Below are 12,476 nucleotides of genomic sequence, written 5' to 3'. Positions count from 1 at the left end.
GGGGGTACCAGTGTCTGAGTCATGCTGTGGAATGGGTCAGAGAAGAGAGGGGGGTAGGGGGAAGAGGGAGGTCAGGAGGGGAGCTCCTCACAGAGGGTGGGGCTTGTCAACGGGGGTCAGGTGATACTGTGAAGAATCCCAGGCAGGGAGGTAAGTTTTTGATGCTGCTTGGAAAACAGGAGCACAGTGTTTCAGGAATGTAACCTGTGGGGTAGAATGCTTCGGGTGTGCTTATTTCCTGGAGGCTGTTTTGAAGTTTTTTTTTCCTCCAAGGCTCTTGTTTTGCCTTCTCGGTTGATTCTTTTTAAGGACTCAGCCCCTTTAAGAGTGCCCTGCATGGCTGGTGCCCAAACTAAGGCTTTCTCTGCTCCTATACCCCCAAGACCCTCGGATTTTAGTGTGAGGGAGGAATGGGTGCCTGTGATCTGAATTTTTCGTTAGGACTGTCCCTGTTGCTTGGTGAATGTGACTCCTGGGCTACATAAGAGGGAATCTGGGCTTCAACCTGGGGCGCGGAATCACATTTTGCCTCTGGAGTCACCCTGTTTAACTTCCTTCAGAGCCTAAATTCGGGAGTGGGGACAGTTTGCTGAACCCCTATCAAGGAAAGGATGGTGGAAAGACATGGATGAAGGAAACAGTAGCCATGGCAGGCTTCCTGGGAACATCAGAAGACACTTTTTGCCAGCTCCCCTGTGAACTGGGCTGTGTCTTTGGGGAGGCAGTGAGGGGCGTTTATGGCTCCCGAGTTGGTTCTGAGAATTGGTGGTGGTGCTGGGAATGATTCAAACACAGGGAGGTGCAGGGCAGAGCCCCTGGTTCACGGCTGTGCAGGGAGGGAGAAGCGAGGCTGCCCTTAATAGACATTCAAAAATATTTGTTAAACCACATCTGAGCCATTTTATCAGTGGCAGAAATGCCCGAGGGTTCTGCTCTGCCAGGCACCAGTGCGGTGGTTAAGGCACTGGCTGGTACCAGTCCCTCGGCTGAGGACTCCCTCGTTTCCATCAGCTAGCCCTTACCGGTTAAGATTTAAAGGTGTCCTAGTGAAGTTTGATCCCGGCCACCAGGTGTGCTGAGCTTGTTCTTTGTTCTCTCATTCCTGCCCCCTCACCTGTTCTCATTTTGGAGCTTGAGGGAGCTCTAGGCATCATGCTCTTCCAGTTCAGAAGGGTCAGGTTTTTTGGGAACAGAGACATGATTCATTTTAGGTTTCTTGGAGATTCGACAAGAAACAAACTTCCTGCGTGTGTTTTCCAGGAAACAGGAAAAGCCAGCCGAAGGCCTTTGTGGCTCCCACTCCTGCCCTCTGAGAAACGGGAGGGCCTGGTGTCACACGCTTTTGCTCCTTTGTTTTTGAGACAGGGTTTCTCTGTGTAGCCTTGGCTGTCCCAGAACTCATTCTGTACACCAGGCTGGCCTTGTACTCATGAGATCTGGGATTAGAGGCGTGCACCACGAACACGCACTAGGCACATGCCTTTTAATCCCAGCACTCAGTCGGCACACTTTGGTATGTCTCTGTAAATTTAAGGGCAGTCTGATCTACGTAGCAAGTTCATGCTACCCAGAGCGACATGGTGAGAAAGTGTTGTCTCCCTCCTCAAGAAAAGGGCAGTAGGACCCTGAGGACCCCAGTGGCTGTGGAGGATTCCATAAAGTAGCTTCCACAGGAAGAATTGTCACACCTGCTCCTGCACTTAGTAGGAGGTCTTCAAATCCTGGGGCTATGGACTTTATGCAGTGTAGGTGAGCCTCTGGCCTCAGGCCTAGCTTGTCCAGAAAGCTGAGCTAGCCTACGGTTAAGTGTGCCCATCTGACCGCGTCCTCACCGAGAGCCACTGGTGAGTTGTTGATTGCACTTCAGAGGAGCCTTGTGGCATCAAACCTGTGTAAGCGGCGCCTCAGCCAGGGTGCCCTTCTCTCGCCTTGACCCTTGGTTTTCTTGACTTCTGGTTCTCCTCGCTGTTGCCCAGCTCTTGGTTGAGAGGCTCTGTTTTGGCAGGGCTTAGGCACTTGGGTCCCTTGGAGTCTCAACTCCACACTTGGCTGCTGGTCATGTCTCCTTTGCTTTTCTGAGTTTGGCAAGAAGCTCAAAAACATCCCTCTGGAGGGTGTGACTACATTTTGGTCAATTTGGATTGGATGTTAGGAGCACATAGGAAGGACAATCAGGAGGGGAAAGACCATTCCTGACTAAAACTCCCTAGAAATATGGGAAGGGCTGCTTTGTTTAAAAGCCTGTCAAAGGAGAAAGGGGCCATCACCCTGCCAGCCCACAGGGACCAGGGACGTAGAACTCTGGCAAGGAGTGACAAGTGGAGGCTGGTTTCTAAGGACCCAGCCGGCCACCTCTATGAAATTCCACATCTCCCCTATCTCTGAGCACTCTTAGCCTGCTTTGGCGTTTTCTGCCCGCAAAATGGGAATGCTGAGGCTGTCTCACAGCGGGCCTGAGGGGATCAGTGAGGTAGTGCATTGGGAACCTCAGGGTCACAGAGAGCTTCCTCTGGTTATTGACGATATATAAAGAGTGTCACTGAGGTGCTGTTGGGGCACTGACTACTGGGGGCCCTGGGTTGAAGAAAGAGGAGATCATTTCAACGGATGCTTGAAACATCAGTTTTGAGCTTGGAGGGGCGGCGGCTGCTGGTTGAGCAGAGTTGGGCCGGAAGCTTCGGTGGGGTTTCCCAGGCCATTCTCTTTTGGCAACAGTGTAGAGAATCTGCACAAATGCAAGCGATAAACTTGGCTCCCTGTTTACCTTGGGTTGCCTTTGAAGTTTCAGACGAGGAAAACTGCGCTTTGTAACATTTGTTATATTTGTAGCAGTGTTAGGAGGAGCACTCTCTCCGTAGAGGAGCACTCTCTCCGTAGCAGTTCGGAATCCCCGGGCCTTTCTGGGCCACAGAAGAACACAGTGATGTCTGTTCTCACATGCATTAAAACAAACTTCTCCCTCATCAGTACAAGTTCAGAGAGTCAGGACAGGTCACAAAGAAGACACTTGTCATGTATATGTCAGACTTGTCTAAATTATGTGAAGACAGTTACAGGAGAGAAAGAGCAACAGAAAACTCAGTTTTAAAACCGAACAAGATGGGCGTTTGTAGTCATTAGGAAAATGCCTGTTAAGACTATTGCAAACAAATGGTTGAAATTTCAAAATAACAACAAATCCTGATGAATAATAGCAGAGATGTAGATACACACGCTTTATTGTGTACTGCTGATGAAGCTGTTAGCTCAGCCACATTGAACTTTAGAAGTACCAGTTAGGGAGGGGTGCTGGGACCAGGACATGAGGGAATGGGCCACTATCAGGATTTAAAGTGAATAAATTGTCAAAAATAAAAAATTAGATTAAATTTAAAAAAAAAAAGTACCAGTTAATGCTGAACACATCCTGTGACTTGCCAACTACACTCACTTCCCTGAAATGATACATATCCTCAACAAGATGAACATAAACACTCATCAAAAGCATCTTGGGAGTGCTCGCTCCCACAGCACTATAACTAAAATCAACGATACAGAGAAGATTAGCATGGTCTATGCAAAGATGACATGCAAATTCGTGAATCATTCCCCTGAGGGGTGCAGCCTTGCCAGTCCACAGAGGAAGACAATGCAACCAGTCCTGATGAGACCTGATAGGCTAGGGCCAGATAGAAGGGGAAGAGGACCTCCTCTATCAGTGGCCTAGGGGAGGGGCCTAGAGGGAGAAGAGGGAAGGGGAGTGGAATTGGGAGGAGACGAGGGAGGGGCCACAGCCGGGACACAAATTGAATAAATTGTAATAAATTATAATAACAAAAAAAGAAAAAAAAAGCATCTGGGAGACTCGTCATAAATAGGGCTGATTAGAAACAATCCAAGTAGGTCAAAGGTGGCTGTGAGATAGTATATGGAGTCTACTCGGCATCAACAAAGAAAGACAGCTGCTATCCAGAACAGACAAATTGTATAGATGCCATAACAGAAGTAAGTCAGATAGAACTGCAAATTACATTACTTCAGTTATACAAAGCTCAGAACTAGGCAGGTGATAGAAGCCAGGACAGGGCAGAGTGAGGCAAGGAAGAACTGAGGAAGGAACGTCCAGTCCTGGTGTTTTTTCTCTGTCTCTGATCGAGGTGTTGACAGGTATTTTTGTTTGTGAGAATTCATTAAGATAAACATTTATTTAAGTGTTAGGGTCTTTACTCTGATTGTGCTAATTGTTTTGGGTTTAAAGCATATAGATTAAATTTTAAAAAGTAAAACCATTTTGAATTATTTTAAGGACAGTTTGTAAAGAGAAGAAAAACTAACTGGTTTGAACAGACTAGCTCTTAGAAAACAGAATAAAACAAAACAACAACAAAAACAAAAACAACCAACCAAACAAACAAAAAACCCAAATGCTTGTGAGATTGTGCTGGCAAGTTTTATTTCAACTCGTCACGAGCTAGACTCATCTGAAAGGAGGGAGCCTCAACTGAGAAAATGCCTCATCCGATCAGGCTGTAAGGTATTTTCTCAGTTAGTGACTGATGTGGGAGGGCTCCGTGCATTGTGGGTGGGGCTGTTCCTTCGTTGGTTGTCTTGGGTTCTGTGAGAAAGCAGGCTGGGCAAACCATGGTGAGCAAGCCAGTGAGTAGCACTTCTTTCTCCACAGCCTCGGCAGTGGCTCCTGCCTCTGGGTTCCTGCCCTCTTTGGGTTCCTGCCCTGACTCCATTCAAATAAGCCAAATAAACCCTTCCCCCTACCCCGACCCCAGGTTGCTTTTGGTCATGGTGTTTTGTCATGGCAATAAAAACCCTAACTAAGAGATCAATTAATGTTTAGGAAGCTCTTTTTAATTGGTGTTTCAAAAATGGTTCAAATCTTCAGGCCTTGCTCCGATTTCCAGGAAGCCGCTAAGACTAAGAAGCCATATCAGGGACTTAAAAAGATTTCTACTTTCCATAAAATTGGCAGACAGTTACATTTCCTGGTTTTGCCAGGAGCCTGGGTCTGCCAGTTAAGTTTATAACCCCCATTCTCATTTTTATCCCCATCAGTTAGACATTAATTACACGTCTGTGCAAAGACGGACCTTGTTTTCTTTGAACTCACCATTGTTTCCATTAAGGTCTTCTAAAGGTCGGCCAGACTAGTAGCTCAGTTCTCCCTTTGCTCTCCAGAGCAGCTGTGCGGAAGGCAAAACTTTAAATGAGAAAGGTGGAAGTTGTTTTCTGTTCATTTAGCTGTTGGTTAGCTGAATATTCTATGAACCTACCCACTCCTTCAGACTGCTCTTGGTGGTAATTCCTCCCCTGGTCATTAAGTTGCTTTCAAGAATGAAGTGGTTTTGTCACTTGCCTTAGATAGGCGTTTAAACCAACATCTTTTTTTTTTTTTTATAGGACAGTGAGAGAGCTCTGCTGCAGGGGACTTCCTTGTTTTGGTCCATTCTCAATTCAGCCTTGGCTGAATGGTTGGAGGGCAAGCCTGTAGCTTAGGAGAGCATCACAGAGGCTTGGAGCTTTGTGTCCCAAGCATGGCAAGAACAGGCCACCCTGCCCACCGAGAGGCATAGTCCAATGGTAGAGAGTAAGGAAGGAAATGACTTCCCATGCCTGTTTGTGGCTCCATTCCCCTTACTCTCTGTGGGTGGAAGATAGCCACTGGGACAAGCTGGCCAACATGAGCGGGTGGGAGTATAATTAGCTCTTCCATCTGGGAATATTGTACTTTACGTAAAAAAATGGGAGGGGCATGATCTTCCAGAAGGGCAGCAAATAGTTGCAAGCAGTGTAATCTTCCATAACAGAAAGCTATATTTAATTCAGAAAGGTTTAATGACTGCTATGCCAGTGCTGAAACTGTTTTTAGAATTGATTAAAGTGCATTCTGGGTTTCATTTGGAAAAGGTTAGGTCTCAGAAATCTGCCTAGATTTGGAAAACAAGGTCTACCCTTTACGCAGGACTGATTAATCTTTCATGAGCTGGAGAGCTGTACCCACAGCTTGGTAACTTTCCATTCATTGTTATTAAGAGTCCAAATCTGCATTTTAACCAAGGCATCCTGTTTCTTGGGGCTGGAAATGTAACTCAGTGACGTACCGACTCAGCATGTGCCTACATTCCCCCATTCCCCCCTTCCCCTGGCAAAAGAAGAACCAACCAACCATAGTTGTATTTGTTACTCTCTTGGCCTTCATGTCTGGATTTTCCATGTGCTCTTAGGAGTCAAGTAATCTTGTTTAATTGCCTACGTTGATATGGTCCTTCCACCAGCTAGCTAGAGGTGGATAGTGCTGTCAATGAAGGACGAAGGTGGAGGATGGGGTGATGTAGCAATGGGCCAAGTGCCTGCTCCTCCAGCCCCAGAACCTAAATTTGATCCCCAGCACCCACACAAAAGCCAGGCTTCTGAGTCTTATCACTGGGAAGGTGGAGATGGAAGGGTCTCTGGGGCTAGCTGGCTGTCAAGTCTGGCCAAGTGTGTGAGCTTCACATTCAGTAAGAGACCCTGTTCCCCCCAAACAGACAAACAAAAGCAAAAACAAGGTGGAAAGTGAAGAAGACACCCAACACGGACCTAGTCTCCACATGCGTTCATACTCACACATGAACACATACACATATATGCACACATACACGTAAACACACAGGCCTTCTGATGGAAATAGCATATTAGAGGACCTAACAAATCCTCCCTGACAGTTTTCTTTAAAAAAATAAAAATAAATAAAGATTGCTAAAAGAACCTCTATCCCCTGTGGCTACTTGTCTAGCCATGGTGTCAGCTCCACCATATTTGGTCACTGTTGATAGCCAGCCCTTGGACTCTTTCTTCTTCTGTGCTATTTGCAGACAGTTTCAAGGACTGCAAAAAACACTTTCAGAGTACCATCAGAGAGAGAGCAAGATTTGGTTTTGAAGGTTCCTGCGTTCACAGAATTACTCCAGGGTTCATAGGCCGGGGTGGTGACTGACATGGCAGGATGGCACTGTGTCAGGGCCACGGACAGGGAGAAATCTGTGGATGAGGATGTCGTCCTAAAGCACATGGCTGTTGGCAACTTGCCTCCAGCAAATGCAGGACACGCATAAATGCTTCCCAGGTTTTCATCTTGCTGCTGTGGCTGAACGGTTAGAGGGCAAGCTTGGAGCTTAAGAGGGGGAAACATGCTGTGAGGATCATGGAGGCTTGGAGCTTTGTGTCCCAAGCATGGCAAGACCAGGGAGAAGGTCACCGCCGTGCTGCCAGCTTCGCCCACTCCCATGCTTTAGACTTCACCATCAGGCCCTCGGCTCAGGAGGACACCCCCTCTATTCCAGCTGCTAGCAACACCTCGAAATGTTTGTGTCTGTGTTCTCACTGCCCCTCTTTAGGGTCTGTGTTTTCCTTACTCCCCTCCAAGTCTGGCTGGGTCTCAGGGTTGAGTTTACGAGATGAAGAACATAAACTAAGAAAAAAAAAAGCTGAATTTGCCAAAACAGTCTTCATTAGAGGCTTTCTACCTAACCATTTTGGAAGTGAGAAGCCACTCCCAGCATGGTGATACATGCATGTAATTGTTCTACTCTGGACAGAGACGAGGACGGGAGTGGAATATTGCAAATTCAAGTCCAGCCTGCTAAACATAGCAAGTTCTGAGTAACCGGGGCTATACTGTGGGACCTTAATCTCAAAAAACAAAACAAATGAACAGGAGGCTTAATGGTCTTTATACCCAGTGGGAAATCATTTTTGGGATTCATTAAATCTTCATTTAGCTCCTCAGTGGGTGTGTGCTCAGGGCACCCTGGGGTGTCTGACCTAGTACTGAGCCTCATAGTAAACCTGTACATTAATGAACAGGGGGTTCCCAGTGTGCGCCAAGATCTGCCCACAGGCATGGGACTAGAAATGGGCCAGAGCTGGCAGAAGGCGTGCAGCGGAATGGGCAGGTTTCCATGTCACAGAGAATATGGGTGTACAATTGCATGCAGTATGAGGCTCAGAACCTGAGTGACCCCATCAGTAACTGCCATCTCTGTGAGTTTGCAGTGGGGTAGTGATTGGGAACTCTAGTGGGGGGCAAGTTGGCCATTCCTGCCATTGCCTCATCCAGACCTTTGTCTGAGGCGAGGCCAGCTACTTAGGGAGTAGCCTAGAATCAGCGCTTTAATCTCATGAGAATCTGGAGGTCTGACTTCCAAAGCGGCTGGGCCTGTCACTGCCACCTGCCTGGGTGCTAAGATTACAGGCGTGTGCCACCTCGCCCAGCTGTATTTCCTGTTTTAATTAAGATGCATGGAGTTTCAGGGCTGGAGAAATTGCTCAACAGTTAAGAGCATTTGTTACTCTTAGCGAAGACCTGGGTTTGATTCACAGCACCCACATGATGGCTCACGACCATCCATAACTCCAATTCTAGGAGAGCTGATGTGCTCTTCTGACCTCTGAAGGAACCAAACCTCCACATGTGGTGCACATACGTATATGCGGGCAAAACACTCACACGTAAAATAAAATTAACGAATTGAATAAATAAAATAAAAGAAAATGAACCAGGTTTATCTAGTTTTGAAAGTTGCCTTAGGTGTTCTGGAACAAAGTTACGCTAACGCTTGTCAGTTAAGATTTTATGAAGGCCCCGGTAGTATGTGCACAACTTGTATAGATTTCTGCTGCATTGTTCCTTAGTCTCCATACTTTCATCAGGCTCAGAGAATCCTGGGACTCTAGCCACAGAGCAAACCTTAACCCACGCTGGGGACTTGGAGTGGGCTTGACCTAACTGAAAGCGAATGGCAGTTCTAGACGGGAATTCTGAATTGGCCTGTTCTTCTCATGTCCTTTCCTGATTTCATCTTCTCCAGTGAACTCGGAAGTGTATCCCGGCGCCAGCACGTGTGTCTGCTCACACACTCCTGACCCGCCCCTGGCTGCTCTGCCTGGCACTTTGCTGCCCTTCGGTATTATGCTCTAAGCTTCTGGGAGCCAAGCCTGAGTTGGCCAAAAGCTAAACACCAGCACTAATTGGTTGTCTCCCCATGCCTTCTCTGAGCCTTTCTTGCTAGTCTGTCTCTGTGTCTAGTGATGAATGAGCCACGCAATCCTGTTAAAAAGTGAGTCCTTCTGCCGTGGGCCACTCCTTTGCTTTCTTTCCTCTCCCGCAGCTCAGTTTTGGGTGGACTGTGAGCTTAACCTGGCTTTTCTGTAGACTGCGGATCTCTCTGATGGCCTCATCTTGGCTCCAGGCTGGAAATGCTATTAGTTTTCCAGTCATGCGCACCACTATTTCTCTGGCTCTCCCTAGCTCCGTTCCCCTGTCCGCTTTTCTCTTCCCATCCTCAATTTGGGTGCCTGGTGACTGCCTCAAGCTCAACTTGGCCAAAATGTAATTCCTGATTTTACCCTAAACTGGCTTTTCCCACCCTAAACTTATTCTAGACAAAAGCTAGAGTCTCTGAGAACATCTTTACTTCCTCATTCTGCACTTCACGGTGAATCCTTGACCAGTCCTGGTTGTCCTTCTCAGAATACATGAAGCCACCCCCCCCTCTCTGCCCACAGCCTTCATCTTCTTGCCCCTGTGTTAGTGCAATTAGTATCATTGTGGTCCATTCCTGGCAGCAGTCTTTTATAAGCAAGTTAGATAGTGGAGCTGTACAGGCTGGCTCATGCCTGTAATGTCAACACTTTTGAGGAGGCCAGAGCAGGGCCTCACTTTCAAGGCCAACTCGGGCTACACAGTCAGACCCTGGGAGCTAAGAAAAAGAAGAAAAGGCCAGGGTATTGTACTTGTCCTACTTAGGGTTTCTATTGCTGCAATGAAACACCACGACCAAAAGCAAGTTGGGGAAGAAAGGGTTTATTTGGCTTATGCTTCCACTTTGCTGTCATCAAAGGAAGTCGGGACAGAAATTCAAACAGAGCAGGAACCTGAAAGCAGGAGCTGATGCAGAGGCCGTGGAAGGATGCTGCTTACTGGCTTGCTACTCATGGCTTGTTCAGCCTGCTTATAGAACCCAGGACCACCAACCTAGGGATGGCCCCGCCCACAGTGGGCTGGGCCCTCCCACATCCATCACTGGATGTTATGGAGCCTTTCTCTCAACTGAGAGGCGCCCTCCTCTCAGATGACTTCAGCTTGTGTCAAGTTGACCTCACCTAGCCAGCACGGTCCTTCTCAAAGTCTGTTTTTTGCTTTCTGTTTCCGGGTGACCTCCGTCATTTTTGACCTGGCTTCTTGAGCCTCTGACCTGCTTTCCTTGCACCATCCACCCTTGCTCCACCTCAGCCACACCTATCTGTTTCCTGAATCCCCTGGGAGGAGGTCTTGTCCAACCCGAAGCACTCTTGACTCCAGAGGTTAACCCCAAGTTGTAAGTCGCCTTCTCACAGTCTTGATCCCCTTTTAGCAACTCAGCCTTTTTCTTTTTTTCCTCAGATCAACCAGTAGCTCATCATGTAATGTATGTATCGTTTTCTGTTTTTTTTTTACATTTTCTGTCTACCCTGGTAGAATACGAGCCGCTGTGCTACAACAGTTGTCATCTATTGTTAGCGAATGCACACTAGGCTGCAAGCACAAGAGCAGAGTATAGAATCAAAGAAGACACTCCAAAAGGTTTCTGTTGAATGAGCTCCTCACGGGGAGTCACTGTGCTCATCAGAATCCCAGCTCACTGTTAGGAAAGCACTTCCCTGGTGAATGTGGACACGCACACACAGACACGCACACACACAGAGTTATGAACCTTGCATGGTCCATGATATTTCTTCCTCCTCTGCTTCAGCTACTGGCATGTCTGGGACTCTTGATAGTGGTTTTGCCTCTGTAAGTTAGTAAAGTAAGACGCCTCTGCCCGTCCTTTCTCTTCCCAGCCCTTATTGATTAAAAATTGTCCTGTCATTTCCTTTGCTTACTTGTTGACAATAACTAAACCTTAAAAAATGTATTTATCTTTATTTTATGTATATGGATGTTTTTTGCCTGTGTGTGTGTGTGTGTGTGTGTGTATACCATGTGTGTGCTTGGTGCCCTCACAGGCCAGAAGAGGGAATCTGATATCCTGGAACTGGAGTTATGAATGGTTTTCTGCTGCTTGTGGGTGCTGGGAACTGAACCCTGGTTTTCAGCATGAGTGTCCGAGTGCTCTTAACTGTTCAGCCACCTTTCCAGCTCCTTACTCAGCCATCTGTTGTTAGAACAATCAAAACTTTAGGAAAGGTATGGTGTATAGGAATTGAAATCTAATTTCCAAAGGGGAGAGCAGGTGTATTTGATGCCCATGCTTGCCTCAGCTTAGCTGGTTTTTCTTTCAGCTTTCTCTAAAGTCCTGGGCCCTTTCTGGTGTTGGTCAGAGTTCTGAAACAGCAGTAGGAAAAGCTGGCTCCCTGTCTTCTTCCCTTGGGTTGAATCTTGCTCAGATAGTTATTAGCATACTTTAAACTGCTCTCATCTCATTCTTTGGTTAGTTGCTCCTCAATGTTTGCTTCTTAAACCTAAAACCCTTAATTTCGGACAGAATATCTTTTGAAGTGTTTCTTGCCGCAGTTCTGTGAAGGCAGTTGTTAGCTAAAACTTGAAAGGATTACCTTCTGTGTGCTGTGCGCATCCTTGGCATGTAAGGACGGGCTTTTCACATGTGGGTAGCGTGGGAGGTACCCAAAGCTGTAGAGTAAACATCTTCCTGGAGCTTGCTTTGTTTCTTGAAGTCTTTGGTGGGATCCCTTTGAATCTGGGTAGTCCTTGCAAGTTCTAATGCATGCATGTACACAAGAGCTGGTAGTATTCCATGTTCCTGAGTTGGTCGCATTGGGGCTGATGACTCCGGGGCACTATGCTTCTTTCTGCCTAAGTAGGAATTTGATGTTAGGCAGGGTGATTTGTTTTCTGTTTAAGATGCTTTTAATTATGTTCTGTGTGCAAACCCACACCTATCCCTAATTCCACCTCTCAAGAATGGGGTTTGGAAAGTATTGAGGATTCTGGTTTATTTTTGTGATCTTAGTTATTTCAAAATGATACAAGTTATGGTGTTGATGAGAAACGCTGAGCTCTTAAAGGAGTGTGACTCTCATGGTGTTGTCTCCAGATGCTTGCCCCGGTGAATGAGACTGCAAGGTGATGTCTGTCTCCTGACCCACAAGTAGGAGCTGGTAGGCCACGCCAGCAGCAGTGACCCAGAAACTGTTGGCTATTCTTAGCTGCTACTGGAAAGGCAGCTGTTATTACTGTAGGGCCAGTACAGATAAAGCTATTTGTTGGTTCTCATTTGTTGGAAAAAAAAAAACCAAAACCAAAACAAACAAACAAACAAAAAAAAAAACTGGACTATCAGATCTGTGAAAGCAATGGGTTATTCATGTATACCAGCATACTTTGTTTTTGTTTTTTTGAGGCATGGTGTCACTATAACCCCTGTTGGTCATGGATTATTCCTGTATTTATGCATATTTTATCTATCTATCTATCTATCTATCTATCTATCTATCTATCTATCTAT

General features: G+C 46.6%; 1 protein-coding gene and 1 non-coding gene across 2 annotated transcripts in view; both read left to right on the top strand.

Moving 5' to 3' along the window:
- Positions 1-12,476, top strand: part of Kank1 (KN motif and ankyrin repeat domains 1) — a 186,884-nt gene that overhangs the window by 7,652 nt on the left and 166,756 nt on the right. The gene's annotated exons all lie outside the window — the stretch shown is intronic.
- On the top strand, positions 3,495-3,597 carry LOC129682037 (U6 spliceosomal RNA). Its single transcript, XR_008720910.1, has one exon. It is a non-coding gene; the product is annotated as a U6 spliceosomal RNA (small nuclear RNA).

The sequence above is a fragment of the Psammomys obesus genome, unplaced genomic scaffold (assembly GCF_907164565.1).
Source record: "Psammomys obesus unplaced genomic scaffold, mPsaObe1.curated_primary_1811, whole genome shotgun sequence".
Taxonomy (NCBI): domain Eukaryota; kingdom Metazoa; phylum Chordata; class Mammalia; order Rodentia; family Muridae; genus Psammomys; species Psammomys obesus.
The sequence above is the reverse complement of the archived record's forward strand: the minus strand, read 5'-3'. Positions and strand labels throughout refer to the sequence as shown.